This window comes from Pan paniscus, chromosome 11, assembly GCF_029289425.2.
Source record: "Pan paniscus chromosome 11, NHGRI_mPanPan1-v2.0_pri, whole genome shotgun sequence".
Classification (NCBI taxonomy): Eukaryota; Metazoa; Chordata; class Mammalia; order Primates; family Hominidae; genus Pan; species Pan paniscus.
In genome coordinates this window covers 37,285,694-37,302,439 of record NC_073260.2, presented here as the reverse complement: position 1 = coordinate 37,302,439, position 16,746 = coordinate 37,285,694, and the positions used below count along the sequence as shown (strand labels likewise).

At 37.5% G+C, this 16,746-nt stretch overlaps 1 pseudogene; it reads right to left on the bottom strand.

The window, feature by feature from the left end:
- Positions 1–3,021: 3,021 nt before the first annotated feature.
- On the bottom strand, positions 3,022–3,545 carry LOC100974236 (ADP-ribosylation factor-like protein 2-binding protein; annotated as a pseudogene).
- Positions 3,546–16,746: the final 13,201 nt, after the last annotated feature.

Genomic DNA, 16,746 nt, shown 5'->3' with positions numbered 1-16,746 from the left:
CTGCTGTGAAACATAGAAAATCAGTTTTCAGGGTGGACCTTCATATATTTTCCCTGAACTGAGAGGAAAAAAAATCAATCTTTTAGGTTTAGTGTGATGTTGGCTATAGGTTTTTCTAAAATTGTGTGGACTCCTGTACTTAAATTTTAATAATCTTTTCTTCTGTATTTCTCACTACTTGTTTCTCAGCAGCCACTACTCTTCATGTTCTCAATGCCAGCGGCCCTTTTTCCCTAGCCTCCCAATTTTCTACTGCTAATGTACTATGAGTTAAGAACTAGCAGCTACAAGACATGTACCATGTGCTAAGCATTGTGCTGGATGATTTTAAATCTCATTTAGTGAGAAAGGCTCACAGAGATGACATGAAAAATGCAATGTTCCATGTTGCATGTTGTACATGTTGTGTGCCTCTGTTGGATTGTGTTTTCATCATTTTGCAACAGAGAAAGGCTCATGGGGGTGACATGGCAAATGCAGAGTTCCTTGTTGCATGTCGTACAGATGTTATTCAGCGTATATTAACAATGTTGAGAATATACAGTGCAAGATATATGGCATATACTAGATTTCCTTTCTCGAGACATTCACAAACTAATACATGAATCTGAAGACTTTGCTCTTTCCACTATGCCTCATTGCCTCCAAGGTTTGTTAGGAAAACTAGCTCACCATACTTATTAGAATGATGTGAAATGATGCCATCGAATAAGTGCTGAGTGAGGGCTTGAGTATTGCTCCATTGAGAAAGATATATAAATTTTAGTACTTGGGTTTTTTTTTTTTTTTAACCAGCTTCACCGCTTAGTTATTTCCTTACTTTTATCCTAGTTCTCATTTACATTTCAAATGAGGAAATATATCTGATCCCAATTTTGGAATAAGTAGGTTGTTGCTGTGCTTGCTTTTTCATTCTGTTTCCAAAAGAATTATTTATAGAATTATAATAGAAGAAGAAGAAATATATCCTTAGGGCAAATATTATCAAGAGGGTGGGGATGACTCACTTAGCCTTGACACAGCTAGATTATTCTCTATGCTTATCTCTCATTTTCATAGTGTTATTGTTGTTCTTACAATTTTAGAAATAGACTAAAACTGCAGCCGTCTGGCAATTTCTATCAACTACATCTAGAAGCTGAACTCTTTTCTCTCTCCTCTCTATAAATTCTTTGCAGTTTGTTTTTTTTCATTTGAGTAGCTGGATGATGGAATGAGTTTTATGTTTAAATGAAATTATAAGGTCTTGGAGGAAGTGGTTGTGTTTTTTAACTATGGTTTAATTTAAGATCCTGCAGCTGCTGCTCAGCAAATAAGATATGTGTGTGTTCTAATAATCAACCAATATAATGTTCTGCTGTTAGAGTGATGCCAAGTTGATTATGAATATTTGCATAGCAAATTCTAACCACTATTTAAATTATATGCTTTTTCTGCAGAAGCTACTGCAAAGGTCTCTTGGACTGCAAGTTTTCCATTATTCTGTCTGTCCAACTCTGCTCTTTCTCCTGGTTCCTTGCTCTTGGACGTGAAGTCATAATTCACTTAACAACCAGAGCTAAAATTTATCCAAGATTCTTGACTCTTTCTTACCTTTGCTTCTATATTAATTGGTCTCAAATCACTAGAAGTATTTTTGAACTATTATTTTATTTTATATTTCTTGTAAAACACCTCAAATTTTATGGATGGTGTAAAACTAGTTAATAAGTGACATATCAGGACAGAAAAATATATAGCTTGTAGCTCATCCTTTAAAATCAGAATGGCCAAGTGAAAAGCAGTACAGATTCTCATTTTTACTTAAAAAATCCAAAGGTACACATTGGGAATTGAACTACTATGTTTTTTTTTCTTCTTTCTCGAGATGTGACATACACGTTTCCTGGTAAGTAATACTCTACCATACATTGCGCTAAACCAAAGCAGACAGAGAACTAGTAAAGCTGTTTACTACATCCTACCCAGGCTGAGCTAAATCAGCAGAATATCATCTCAGTAAAAGAGATTTTGACAGGAAGAAGAAATTGCAGAGTCACTGTCTATGACATAGAACCTAACTGGTTTATACAGAAAGAATTTTCAGCAAGTATGCACAAACACATTTAACGTGCTGTAAGAACAGCATACCTTTTAGTATATTTCTAGCACAAAACATACATTCATTGGTATCCAGTAAAATAGAAATGAATGCCAACATAAAAAATATTTTTGACTTCATAGCACTAAGAACTAAAAAATCACACAGCATATAATACTTTCATCTCCATGTGGGTAATCATGGAAGTTCCAACATCATATCCTCTAGGTTAGCCTGAGTATTCATCTATAAGAATATTTTTTTCAAAAAGAATGTTTGAAAGAGACTTCTAGGTACAGTGGGGCTCATCAGGACTAGCGGAAGACAGTGACACAGGGACTGCAAATGGAGTTGATTTTCACATGTGGCTTTAAGGTAAAGTATATCTGTTTTCATTGATTTTTACAGCCAAGATAAGCTGTGATCACAGGAGATTAGAAATCTCAAGACAGCCGGCTTGAGTAACACCCTCAATAAATATCAAAAACCCTATTGAGGCTTAAGGACAGGAACTCTGATTCATATTAAAAAGAGTTGTGGGTATACAAAAATATTTATGCAAAGCTTGCTGAAATAAAGAGGATTTGTGATGGTGGGTTATTCCACACTGTTGACATACCAACGTGTATGCTGGGGGAAGAGGTCCTTTAGGTGGAATCTTTGAAGTGGGCTTGCTCCAGAAAAGTCTGACTCAGAAGCACATGAGAGAGGTATTTACTTGGGGAGGGGACGTATACTAGGGTTACTAAGCACCAAGGTTAATGAATACCTGAAGGTGTTTCAAGAGAAATGGGTCCAGGAGGATTAAGTCATACTGGTTTTGATCCATCAATACTTAACATGAACAAACTATTGCAGAGCAGAGTCAGTCTTTTCAAGATGTATTCTGTCATCACTAGCTGAGACTATTGTCCTACGAGTCAGTGACATCCAGAATGATCCTATTCATTGGTTGGAGGTAGGACATGGTGCTGTAGATTGTTCTAGAAAGCTGGCCTTGAGGATAATTTGCACAAGTCACCACTAAACTGTCATGTAAGTCTTGTCTCCAGCCTTCTTTTGCTGTTCTGTATTCGAAAAACATTTCTTTAAAAGCTAGAAAAATCTGTAAATGGGAGTAGCATGTTGAATATGTCACCAGCCACTTCATCTTTACCTTGCTGTAACGTTGTTGTAAAAGCTGCCACGTTGAATCCAGGAATCTGCTCCAGAAGCTGTCTTTCAATATACTTTTCCACCAAATAAATATATTCACTAAAAACAGGCACACAGTTGAGTTTATTCTCTTCCCGGTCTTAAAACTCCTGGTAGTACTTGTCCATGAAATGTCTCTATAATAACTGGAACTCATCATCCACGATAATGTCCTCTGAATACCCAACCACATAGCACCAAGTTCTGCATCAGAGTCAGAGGAGAAGGAATGTATGAAGCTCTCTTCTTCTAAGGCATTAATTGTGACCATCGCCCCTACACCCATGCAAGCAGACTAGTGGCCTAACATGCATGGAGGCACGTTGGTCAGCCGGGGAGGAGGCCTCACCAACCAGACCTCCACTCTGCTGCAGCAGGCCCAGACATTGGTTATGGACTCTGAACTATTTTTTAATCTATTTTCAGGGTATCTTCTATGACCACCTTATAATTTAATTATTTTCTAATATCTCTAGGATTAATACCCATCCCATCCCAATTATCCAGATTGAGCTTCCTAAAAAAAACAAATACATCAGGTTGTTTTAAGCAGTTATTTGGTTATTTTCAATTACCTGTTTTAATAAAAATAAAAACATTTCTTGGTTTTCTTAAGTATCCCTCTAAATTTTATGATCATACTTTCTAGCTTAATTTCAGCTGGTAACCAATTCACTCTTTGGACACCACTACAATCACATCAACTCTAAATCACATACTTACCTTTCATATGCTGCCTGAAAACATCTATATTTTCCTTCACCATTCACTAATTCAAATGTTATTTCACTTGTGAAGCTCATATTACTTAACTCACCCTTCCCAGTAACTACTCAAGACTGGTTACTTGAATAACATGTTTTGGAATCTAAAAAATTCAAATCAGTCCAAGTTTAGCTATATAATTTTGAGCAAAATATTTGTCTCTCTGAAACTCCATCTCCCTTACTGTAAAAAATTGAATGTGGTTGTGAGTTTTAGAATCTTCTTGCTCAAGGTGTTACCAAATAGAATCAGAATTGGCATTACCTGGGAACATGTAAGAAATGAGAAATCTCAGGCCTTACCCAAAACATTTTAATTAGAATGTGCATTTTAAAATAATCTCCAGGTTATTGTATGCATATTGATTAAAATCAGAGAAGTACTGACACATGGTAACTGCATCTAGCATTGTCCTCTTCAACTGGAATATACATTCAGCAAATTTTTTTCTCTTCCCATTAAGCTGCTCATCTGTAATACTTTGAATGTTATATTCATTTGTTGCAATTATTTTCTTATTTGTATTACACATCTGTTAGATTGTTAAGTCCTCAGTGATGGACACCTTTGTATCCCAAACATTTGGCCTTATGCTGATATATAGTAAATGCTTAATAAATGTTTACCTGCAAGGTGATCAACTCATGTGCAACATTTAAAAGTGTATAATAAATGCAAAATGGTGTTTGTAAACACTGAAATTCTAAATACTACATTAAAAAATCTAAATTGATTTCAGTGGCCACATGAAGCTTTTGGATGGTGTATATGAGTTCACTTGTTGATCATCACTTTAGAAATTACTCATCTCTGGAGATAAATTACATTTCACTCATTAGTGTGTTTATGAGTCTCACAATCTAATGCAGTGGCTTTTTACTTTCACTTTTAATTAGATAATTAATTATATTGCCCTGCAGTGAGCAAAGATAAATGCTACAAAAGACTAAAAATAGAAATGAAAATAAGGGGCAAAATTCTTGTCATATATATCAAAAGGTTACCATAATTTTGGAGAGTTTAGATGTAGATCAACAGGGACCTCAGCAACTCAGGGTGGCCTAATAAGGACTGGAATATAAACTCCCTGAAGGCAATAAGATACCATAATGTGAGGTATTAAAGGGCCACGGTGACCTCAAGATGAGAACCTTGGGAGAATTTCAGATAAGCATTATTCCCAAGGACAATGGCTGACATGTCAAATTGAAGTTGTTAAAAAACAAACATTTATTAAATGGATGAATCATGGATTCATAAATCCATGAATCCATGATTCATAAGGAATCATAAAGAAATTGAGCAGGAAGCATTACTGCAGAAGAGTTTCACAATGAGTAAAGAATACTCAACATTGGAAAATTAGATTAAAGATTATTTTTAAAATGCTTTGGAGTTATCTCAAATGTGCTTGCAGGCAATTTTCTCAGTTACCACACAGCACTCAATAATTTCTGTTGCCACTTTGCTTAGTTCTATTCCTGTGAAAGAGCACTGACCCTTTTATGGGTACAACTAGTCTTTTCTTCTGTGCAATGCCATCTCTATCACACATTGGAGTTGCTTGGACTGGCAAGCATTACTACAAGAGTTGTCTTAGATCCCTAAACTAACCGAGTCACTGGGTACAACAGTGATTACTTGAGGTTTTGTTGTTGTTGTTTTTCTTTTTCTTTTTTCCCTAGGATTTGCCCCTGCCTCTACTGTGCATGGTTTATTATCTTCCTTTAAACACCAAAGCCTTTTGCACTGGATTCAAGAGGATCTGTATCAGTTAGAGTCCTGGCAAGAAACAAACATACTTAAATTGCATAATTTAAATAAAGTTAAATGAAACGGATAATTTACAAAGGTAAGGACAGGGAGCAAAGTCAAGAGAGTAAGAGTAGGCTTGGGGAGCACATAGATGATATTTAATATAGGTTTCAGACTGTAGGGGAAACTATGTATGATAAGGAGTGAGGAAAACGTTTTTTCCATATTATGGCATTCTTTTATCAGAGTTTCTCAACTATGGCACAGTGTCTCTAGACATTGCAAAATGTCCTCAGAGGAACTAAATAATGCCTGGTTGAGGACCATTGTATTGGATGAAAGAACAGCAGAGTTGAACATACTCTGATTAATTTGTTAAAAATTAATTGCTAGTAATCTCACCCCTTATTTCACTCAGTTTATGTCCTGGAGGGAACATGGCATGAAACTTATTAATAGATCATTATTTGGTCTATTTTCATACACATGCCCCTCATTGTTCAGTCTCTTTCCTGTGATACTAATACATTTTTAAATGTATTTTTTCATGCCTTTAAGCCTAAACTAATTCATCTGATGCTCAACCAAAATAGTAATCCCTTAAAACGCTGGAGGAAGAATTGGGCTTATTGCCCGTATAGAGTGATGGTACTTTCTGAAGCAATTTCTAAACTCTATTAAATTTTTACCTTACACATCTGTCCCCTACATAAGATTTGAGTCCATTTTTTTGAGGTTGATGTCCCAGTGTACCATGAAATGTTCAACATATGACTTTCTTGATTTCAAATTATGCTGGCTTCTCATAAAAAAAAACATAACAACTATTCTCTGATAACTGAAGAGTTCACATGGCATCGATGGGTGCATGGTTTGGATTTTCATTGGTAAACATTTCCAGAAAACTCTTCAGTTGCATATACAAATAGACTTCTACGCCACTTGAAATACACCAGTTCAAATATATGGTTAAACTCTAGCAGTGGACACAATTCAGGCTCACAATATATTCCCTACCTATATAGCTATTTTAGGTATATTTATAGTATACATAATCATATATTCTTTGAAAAGAAAAGGAAAAATTTTGCCCTTGATAGTCCCAGCAAAGAAATCAGCCCGGCTAATTACTGACTTTCTTTTTTTTTTTTTTTCTTTTTTTTTCCTTTATTTTATTATACTTTAAGTTTTAGAGTACATGCACACAATGTGCAGGTTTGTTACATATGTATACATGTGCCATGTTGGTGTGCTGCACCCATTAACTCATCATTTAACATTAGGTATATCTCCTAATGCTATCCCTCCCCCCTCCCCCCACCCCACAACAGTCCCCAGAGTGTGATGTTCCCCTTCCTGTGTCCATGTGTTCTCATTGTTCAATTCCCACCTATGAGTGAGAACATGTGGTGTTTGGTTTTATGTCCTTGCTATAGTTTGCTGAGAATGAGGGTTTCCAGTTTCATCCATGTCCCTACAAAGGACATGAACTCATCATTTTTATGGCTGCATAGTATTCCATGGTGTATATGTGCCACATTTTCTTAATCCAGTCTATCGTTGTTGGACATTTGGGTTGGTTCCAAGTCTTTGCTATTGTGAATAGTGCCGCAATAAACATACGTGTGCATGTGTCTTTATAGCAGCATGACTTATAATCCTTTGGGTATATACCCAGTAATGGGATGGCTGGGTCAAATGGTATTTCTAGTTCTAGATCCCTGAGGAATCGCCACACTGACTTCCACAATGGTTGAACTAGTTTACAGTCCCACCAACAGAGTAAAAATGTTCCTATTTCTCCACATCGTCTCCAGCACTGACTTTCTTACAATACGGAAGTGGAGACATTTGCCCAAACTCATACTCTAGTGCAGCATCCTGTCTTTGGATATTGGTATTGTATATATTTGACTTTATAATATATAAACTTATCTCTTTTGTGAGTTTCTACATTATAACTCCCTGCGTCGTGACTCCCCCAAAGAGAGATTTTTGAAGTTCTAGCCATGTCAAGGAGAATCAATGATATTGTGAATATCTGCATCTGTATTCTGAATTACTACGTGAAATACGCTGATATTGAATTTTGTGGTTTCTTTAAATACAATAATATATGTTGTAAAGCTCTTTCCAGATATTAATTTTATAATTATAATTATCACCATTATTATTAATGAGCTAAAAGGATAATCACATGATAATGAGATGCCCTGTCAGTTCCAACTAAAACAGTAGTTGTTATCGTCAAACCTTAGACTTGTGGCAGTACAGGTAGAATAATGTCTTAAATGTCTCAGAAAAATTCCCAGTGAAGTTGAATTCTCTAGACTCAAAAGAATAAGCTTGTTCTGAACCTGAATGTGTTAAGCTGTATGGATTTCTAATGGTAATGCAAACACACTTTTACCAGAGATTAGCACAAAATCCTCTTTTAGATATTAAAATCTTATAAATTGTATTCCTACTTGAGTTTGCTATCTCTTCAGGATATAAGAGCCTGTTTTAATTTTGCCATCATGGTAGTTAATAGTGTTGAAATGACTTTCCTGGTACACAAAGCTAGTCAGAAACAAAACTTGAATGTAAATCTCATAAATCTGAGAATTGTGTGCTTTACAGAATAACATCAGTAAAATGGATAAACTCAAGACAACATACCCAAATCACTCATTAATGCAAGATTAGGGGAAAAAACAGTTCATTGCTTATTTAAAAAATACTTTCGGTAGGATGTGTTTATGTACAATTTGCTCCAAGATATTAAGAATGAGGGCATTGCCCCAAAGGCTTACGAGAGCATTGAAACTGTAAAAATGTAAGAAACTGTCATAAGTATGTCCACTGGTTTTTAAAATAGAATAAAGTGATCTTTGGATGATTTTTGAATACCATGCAGATCCTTAATGCTACATGTGGTAACTCTCGTTGAAATATGCATTGACACATTTTGACCCTTAAGTTTTATCCACTTCTATCTCCAATTGCACTTATGACAGATTATAAAATTTGCTAATTTCATTGAATAGTTCACTAAAAACTATTTGGAAACTGAATTATCTAATGACACATTTCATCCTAAAAAGTGGCAAACTTTTTTTTTTTTTTTGATACAGAGTCTTGCTCTGTCACCCAGGCTGGAGTGCAGTGGCACAATCTTGGCTCACTGCAACCTCCGCCTCCCGGGTTCAAGTGATTCTCCTGCCTCAGCCTCCCAAGTAGCTGGAACTACAGGTGCGTACCACTGCACCCAGCTAATTTTTGTATTTTTACTAGAGATGGGGTTTTACCATGTTGACCAGGCTGGTCTCGAACTCCTGACCTCATTATCCGTCTGCCTTGACCTCCCAAAATGTGGGATTATACGTGTGAGCCACAGTGCCTGGCCAACTTTTTGTTGTTGTTGTTTAAATAGTCAAACAATACTGCTTTTCAATATTTTAAAAATAGTGAGACAACACTGTTTTTCGGTATCAAGACACTCATGTACTAGTTTTAGAACTATCAACTGACACTGCTGAGAACTCTGAAAAACTATGTATTTCACTGTGCCTCCATTTCTTTTTTTAAAATTATACTTTAAGTTCTAGGGTACATGTGCACAACCTGCAGGTTTGATTCATGGGTATACATGTTCCATGTTGGTTTGCTGCACCCATCAACTCATTTACATTAGGTATTTCTCCTAATGCTATCCCTCCTCCCCCAGCCCCCACCCCTGCAACAGGCCCCGGTGTGTGATGTTCCCTGCTCTGTGTCCAAGTGTTCTCATTGTTCAATTCCCACCTATGAATGAGAACATGCAGTGCTTGTTGTTCTGTCCTTGTGATAGGTTGCTGAGAATGATGGTTTCCAGCTTCATCCATGTCCCTGCGAAGGACATGAACTCATTCTTTTTAATGGCGGCATAGTATTCCATGGTGTATATGTGCCACATTTTCTTAATGCAGTCTATCATTGATGGACATTTGGGTTGGTTCCAAGTCTTTGCTATTGTGAATAATGCCACAATAAACATACGTGTGCATGTGTCTTTATATTAGCATGATTTATAATCCTTTGGGTATATACCCAGTAATGGGATGGCTGGGTCAAATGGTAATTCTAGTTCTAGATCCTTGAGGAATCACCACACTGTCTTCCACAATGGTTGAACTAATTTACATTCCCACCAACAGTGTAAAAGCATTCCTATTTCTCCACTTTCGCTCCAGCATCTGTTGTTTCCTGACTTTAATGATTGCCATTCTAACTGGTGTGAGATGGTATCTCACTGTGGTTTTGATTTGCATTTCTCTGATGGCCAGTGATGATGAGAATTTTTTCATGTGTCGGTTGGCTGCATAGATGTCTTCTTCTGAGAAGTGTCTGTTCATATCCTTTGCCCACTTTTTGATGTTTTTTTTTTCTTGTAAATTTGTATGAGTTCTTTGTAGATTCAGGATATAAGCCCTTTGTCAGATTGGTAGATTGCAAAAATTTTCTCCCATTCTGTAGGTTGCCTGTTCACTCTGATGGTCATTTCTTTTGCTGTGCAGAAGCTCTTTGGTTTAATTAGATCCCATTTGCCTATTTTGGCTTTTGTTGCCATTGCTTTTGGTATTTTAGTCATGAAGTCCTTGGCCATGCCAATGTACTGAATGGTATTGCCTAGGTTTTCTTCTAGGGTTTTTATGGTTTTAGGTCTAACAGTTAAGTCTAATCCATCTTGAATTAATTTTTGTATAAGGTGTAAAGAAGGGATCCAGTTTCAGCTTTGTACATATGGCTAGCCAGTTTTCCCAGCACCATTTATTAAATAGGGAATCCTTTCCCCATTTTATTTTGTCAGTTTTGTCAAAGATCAGATGGTTGTAGATGTGTGGTGATATTTGTGAGGCCTCTGTTCTGTTTCATTGGTCTATGTGTCTGTTTTGGTACCAGTACCATGCTCTTTTGGTTACTGTAGCCTGTAGTATACTTTGAAGTCAGGTAGCATGCTGCCTCCAGCTTTGTTCTTTTCATTTAGGATTGTCTTGGAAATGTGGGCTCTTTCTTGTTTCCATATGAAGTTTAATGTAGTTTTTCCCAATTCTTTGGAGAAAGTCATTGGTAGCTTGATGGGGAAGGCATTGAATCTATAAATTACCTTGGGCAATATGGCATTTTCACGATATTGATTCTTCCCATCTATGAGCATATAATATTTTTCCATTTGTTTGTGTCTTCTTTTGACTCATTGAGCAGTGGTTTGTAGTTCTCCTTGAGGAGGTCCTTCACATCCCTTGTAAGTTGGATTCCTAGGTATTTTATTCTCTTTGAAGCAATTGTGAATGGGAATTCACTCATGATTTGGCTCTCTGTTTGTCTGTTAATGGTGTATAAGAATGCTTGTGATTTTTGCACATTGATTTGTATCCCGAGACTTTGCTGAAGTTGCTTATCAGCTTAAGGAGTTTTTGGGCTGAGAAGATGGGGTTTTCTAAATATACAATCATGTCATCTGCATAAAGGGACAGTTTGACTTCCTTTTTTCCTAATTGAATACGCATTATTTCTTTCTCTTGCCTGATGGCCCTGGCCAGAACTTCCAACACTATGTTGAATAGGAGTGGTGAGAGAGGGCATCCCTGTCTTGTGCCAGTTTTCAAAGGGAATGCTTCCAGTTTTTGCCCATTCAGTATGAGATTGGCTGTGGGTTTGTCATAAATAGCTCTTACTATTTTGAGATACTTTCCATCAATACCTAGTTTATCAAGAGTTTTTAGCATGAAAGGCTGTTGAATTTTGTCAAAGGCCTATTCTGCATCTATTGAGATAATCATGTGGTGTTTGTCTTTGGTTCTGTTTATATGTTGGATTACATTTATTGATTCGCGTATGTTGAACCAGCCTTGCATCTCAGGGATAAAGCCGACTTAATCATGGTGGATAATCTTTTTGATGTGCTGCTGGATTTGGTTTGCCGGTATTTTATTGAGGATTTTTGCATTGATGTTCATCAGGGATATTGGTCTAAAATTCTCTTTGTTTTGTTGTGTCTCTGCCAGACTTTGGTATCAGGATGGTGTTGACCTCATAAAATGAGTTAGGGAGGATTCCCTCTTTTTCTATTTATTGGAAGAGTTTCAGAAGGAATGGTACTAGCTCTTCTTTGTACCTCTGGTAGAATTTGGCTGTGAATCCATCTGGTCCTGGACTTTTGATTGGTAAGCTATTAATTATTGCCTCAATTTCAGAAGCAATAATTGTTTGCTCTTGCTTCTCTAGTTCTTTTAATTGTGATATTAGGATGTTGATTTTAGATCTTTCCTGCTTTCTCTTTTGGGCATTTAGTGCCATAAACTTCCCTGTACACACTGCTTTCAGTGTGTTCCAGAGATTCTAGTACATTGTGTCTTTGTTCTCATTGGTTTCAAAGAACATCTTTATTTCTGCCTTCATTTTGTTATTTACCCAGCAGTCATTCAGGAGCAGGTTGTTCAGTTTCCACGTAGTCATGTGGTTTTGAGTGAGTTTCTTAATCCTGAGTTCTAATTTGATTGCTCTGTTGTCTGAGAGACAGTTTGTTGTGATTTCCATTCTTTTACATTTGCTGAGGAGTGCTTTACTTCCAACTATGTGGTCAATTTTAGAATAAGTGTGATGTGGTGCTGAGAAGACTGTATATTCTGTTGATTTGGGGTGGAGAGTTCTGTAGATGTCTATTAGTTCTGTGTGTTGCAGAGCTGAGTTCAGGTCCTGGATATCCTTGTTAACCTTCTGTCTCGTTAATCTGTCTAATATTGACAGTGGGGTATTACAGTCTCCCATTATTATTGTGTGGCAATCTAAGTCCCTTTGTAGGTCTCTAAGGACTTGCTTTATGAATCTGGGTTCTCCTATATTGGGTGCATATATATTTAGGATAGTTAGCTGTTCTTGTTGAATTGATCCCTTTACCATTATGTAATGGCCTTCTCTGTCTCTTCTGATCTTTGTTGGTTTAAAGTCTCTTATCAGAGACTAGGATTGCAACCCCTGCCTTTTTTTGCTTTCCATTTGCTTCGTAGATCTTCCTCCATCCATTTATTTTGAGCCTATGTGCATCTTTGCAGGTGAGATGGGTCTCCTGAATACAGCACACTGAATGGGTCTTGACTATTTATCCAATTTGCCAGTCTGTGTCTTTTAATTGGGGCATTTAGCCCATTTATGTTTAAGGTTAATATTGTTATGTGTGAATTTGATCCTGTCATTATGATGTTAGCTGGTTATTTTGCCCGTTAATTGATGCAGTTTCTTCCTAGCCTTGATGGTCTTTACAATTTGGCATGTTTTTGCAGTGGCTGGTACTGGTTGTTCCTTTCCATGTTTAGTGCTTCCTTCAGGAGCTCTTGTAAGGCAGGCTTGGTGGTTGCAAAATCTCTCAGTGTTTGTCTGTAATGGATTTTATTTCTCCTTCACTTATGAAGCTTAGTTTGGCTGGATATGAAATTCTGGGTTGAAAATTCTTTTCTTTAAGAATGTTGACTATTGGCCCCCACTGTCTTCTGGTTTGTAGGGTTTCTGCTGAGAGATTCACTGTTAGTCTGATGGGCTTCCTTTGTGGGTAAGTTGACCTTTCTCTCTGGCTGCCCTGAACACTTTTTCCTTCGTTTCAACCTTGGTGAATTTGACAATTATGTGTCTTTGGGTTGCTTTTCTTGAGGAGTATCTTTGTGGTGTTCTCTGTATTTCCTGAATTTGAATGTTAGCCCACCTTGCTATGTTGGGGAAGTTCTGTTGGATAATATCCTGAAGAGTGTTTTCCAACTTGGTTCCATTCTTCCCATCACTTTCACGTACACCAATCAAATGTAGATTTGGTCTTTTCACATAGTCCCATATTTCTTGGATGCTTTGTTCATTTCTTTTTACTCTTTTTTCTCTAACTTTGTCTTCTCATTTTATTTCATGAATTTGATCTTCAGTCACTGATATCCTTTCTTCCACTTGATTGAATCAGCCATTGAAGCTTTTACATGTGTCACAAAGTTTTCATGCCATGGTTTTCAGCTCCATCAGGTCATTTAAGGTCTTCTCTACACTGTTTATTCTAGTTAGCCATTTGTCTAGTCTTTTTCCAAGGTTTTTAGCTTCCTTGTGGTGGGTTGAAATATCCTACTTTAGCTGGGAGAAGCTTGTTATTACCAGCCTTCTGAAGCCTACTTCTGTCGACTCGTCAAAGGCATTCTCCGTCCAGCTCTGTTTCATTGCTGGTGAGGAGCTGCGATCCTTTGGAGGAGAAGAGGTGCTCTGATTTTTGGAATTTTCAGCTTTTCTGCTCTGGTTTCTCTACATCTTTGTGGTTTTATCTACCTTTGGTCTTTGATGTTGGTGACCTACAGATGGGGTTTTGGTGTAGATGACGTTTTTGTTGCTGTTGATGCTATTCCTTTCTGTTTGTTAGTTTTCCTTCTAACAGTCAGGTCCCTCAGCTGCAGGTCTTTTGGAGCTTGCTGGAGGTCCACTCCAGAGCTTGTTTGCCTGGGTATCACCAGCAGAGGCTGCAGAACAGCAAATATGGCTGCCTGATTCTTCCTCTGGAAGCTTTGTCTCAGAGGGGCAGCTGCCTATATGTGGTGTCTGTCAGCCCCTACTGGGAGGTGTCTCCTAGTTAGGCTACACAGGGGTCACGGACCCACTTGAGGAGACAGTCTGTCCATTCTCAGATCTCAAACGCTGTGCTAGGAGAACCTCTCCTCTCTTAAGAGCTGTCAGACAGGGACATTTAAGTCTGCAGAAGTTGCCCCCTGCCTTTTGTTTGGCTATGCCCTGCCCACAGAGGTGTAGTCTAGAGGCAGTAGGCCTTGTTGAGCTATGGTGGGCTCCCCCTTGTTCGAGTTTCCCAGCCCCTTTATTTACCTACTCAAGCCTCAGCAACAGCAGTTGCCCATCTCCCAGCCAGGCTGCTGTCTCACATATCGATCTCAGACTGCTGTGCTAGCAGTGGGCAAGGCTCCATGGGCATTGGAGCCACCAAGCCAGGCACAGGAGAGAATCACCTTGTTTACTGGTTCATAAGACCTTGGGAAAAGCACACTATTTGGGCAGTAGTGCCCGTTTTTCCAGGTAGTCTGTCACGGTTTCCCTTGGCTAGGTAAGGGAAATCCCTGACCCCTTGCACTTCCAAGGTGAGGCGACACCCCACCCTGCTTCAGCTCACCTTCTGTGGACTGCACCCACTGTCCAACCAGTCCCAATGAGATGAACCAGGTACCTCAGTTGGAAACGCAGAAATCACCTGTCTTCTCTGTCGATCACGCTGGGAGCTACAGAATGGAACTGTTTCTATTTGGCCGTCTTGGAATGCCTTCTGCCTCCATTTCTTAAGCTATTAAAATGATTATAAGAATCAGATTCATTCAACAACAATTCACTATGCCCTACTTAGTTCCCAATTGCTGTGCTCCACACTGGAGCTCTAAAGGTGTGTAATAAATCATCTTTTCCCCAAAGCAACTCATGTTCTGTCATGGGTGGTACAAGTCAAATAAAATAACTTATAAAAATGTATCCCAGTATCGACAGTGCTTGAGGAAGAAGAGTAGTGTTGAGTAGGAGAGAAGATATGTAGAAGAAAGCCAGAGCCAAAAAGAGCAATAGGTAAATGTGGGAAATTTTGCCTGGTCCACAGTTGGACTTTGCCCCAGGGTAAAATTGTTTCTAGAAAAAAAAAAAAGGAAAGAACAATTCAATTAAAAAAATTCCTATTCATGTGATGAAATGACTACAAAACAGAGATTTATAATTTATGATATAAGATCAGTTTGTCAGGTCATAAAGATAAGCGTTTGCATTTATCCCCCAGGCAACCCATAGGTGATATTTCTTTCTTACTAATCATAATTTTTTCCTAGCTTATCTCCCTGGTCTACAAATGCCTATCTTTGCCATTTTGCTATGAAAAATTTCTACTGGAATGTTTCATTCTGAAGAGGGCATCATTTACTTGCCAAAATAAATAAAATGATTAAAAATGAAAGATATTCTAAAAGATTCTTCTTTGTGGATAATCATTCTACATTCAAAACTTATTTATTGTTGAACCACTGTTCAGGAATAGCATCCAAATCTGGGAATTAAATCTCAATGATACCTGCTCTGAGAGTCATATAATCTACTTGAAATGTTCTTCCTCCAGGAACCTACCTGGCGCTTCCCTCCCATCATTTCTTTCAAGTAATTACTCAAATGTCATTTTCTCAGTGAGGACAGTACTTGTCTCCCTCATCTAAAATTTCAACCATCCTCATGCACATGTGACCCACTTTATTGTTTTTTCCTATCTCAGCAATAATTACCATGCACCCTAGTTCATTAACTTGTCTTCTTGTCTCTGTGACTAGAATATGATATCCCAAAAAGAGATACTTGTCTTTTTTTTTTTTTTAGTTTTATAGTCTAAGCACTTAGAATAATACCTACCACAAATTGGTTTTGAATGAATAATTGTTGAAGAATGGAAGAATAGTAGAGCTACCATTCTAATCCTTATCTGGACACAAAAATGACCCTCTTTGTTCCAGGTGTGACTGTGATTTACTTTTTTAGTTGACCTTTTAGGAGGTATTTTTTAATGTATCAATGTTCATTTGCAATCCTAGAAAAGAGATTCTGCCCCATTTTAATTCTAGAGTTTAACACAGCAGCCAAAATAAAAATAAACTGGCAAAAGGAATGTGTTTATGGGAAATAATGAAAATCCTTTTTTCGTTTGTTTTTCCTGAAAGAGGCTAGGTGGCAAAGCCAATCTCGCTAATATTTCCTACGGATTAGGTCTCTAAATCTATTAGATAAAATGTCTCAGCTAACTGGCTTCGGAAAATTAAGCAAATGAAGAGTTATGATGTAAAAAGTAGGTTATTTATAAACTGCCTGTTCCCCTGACCTAGAATTTGTCTACTATCCACAAGTGTTGCTGTGTCATTACATCTGCAGTCTCAACTTTT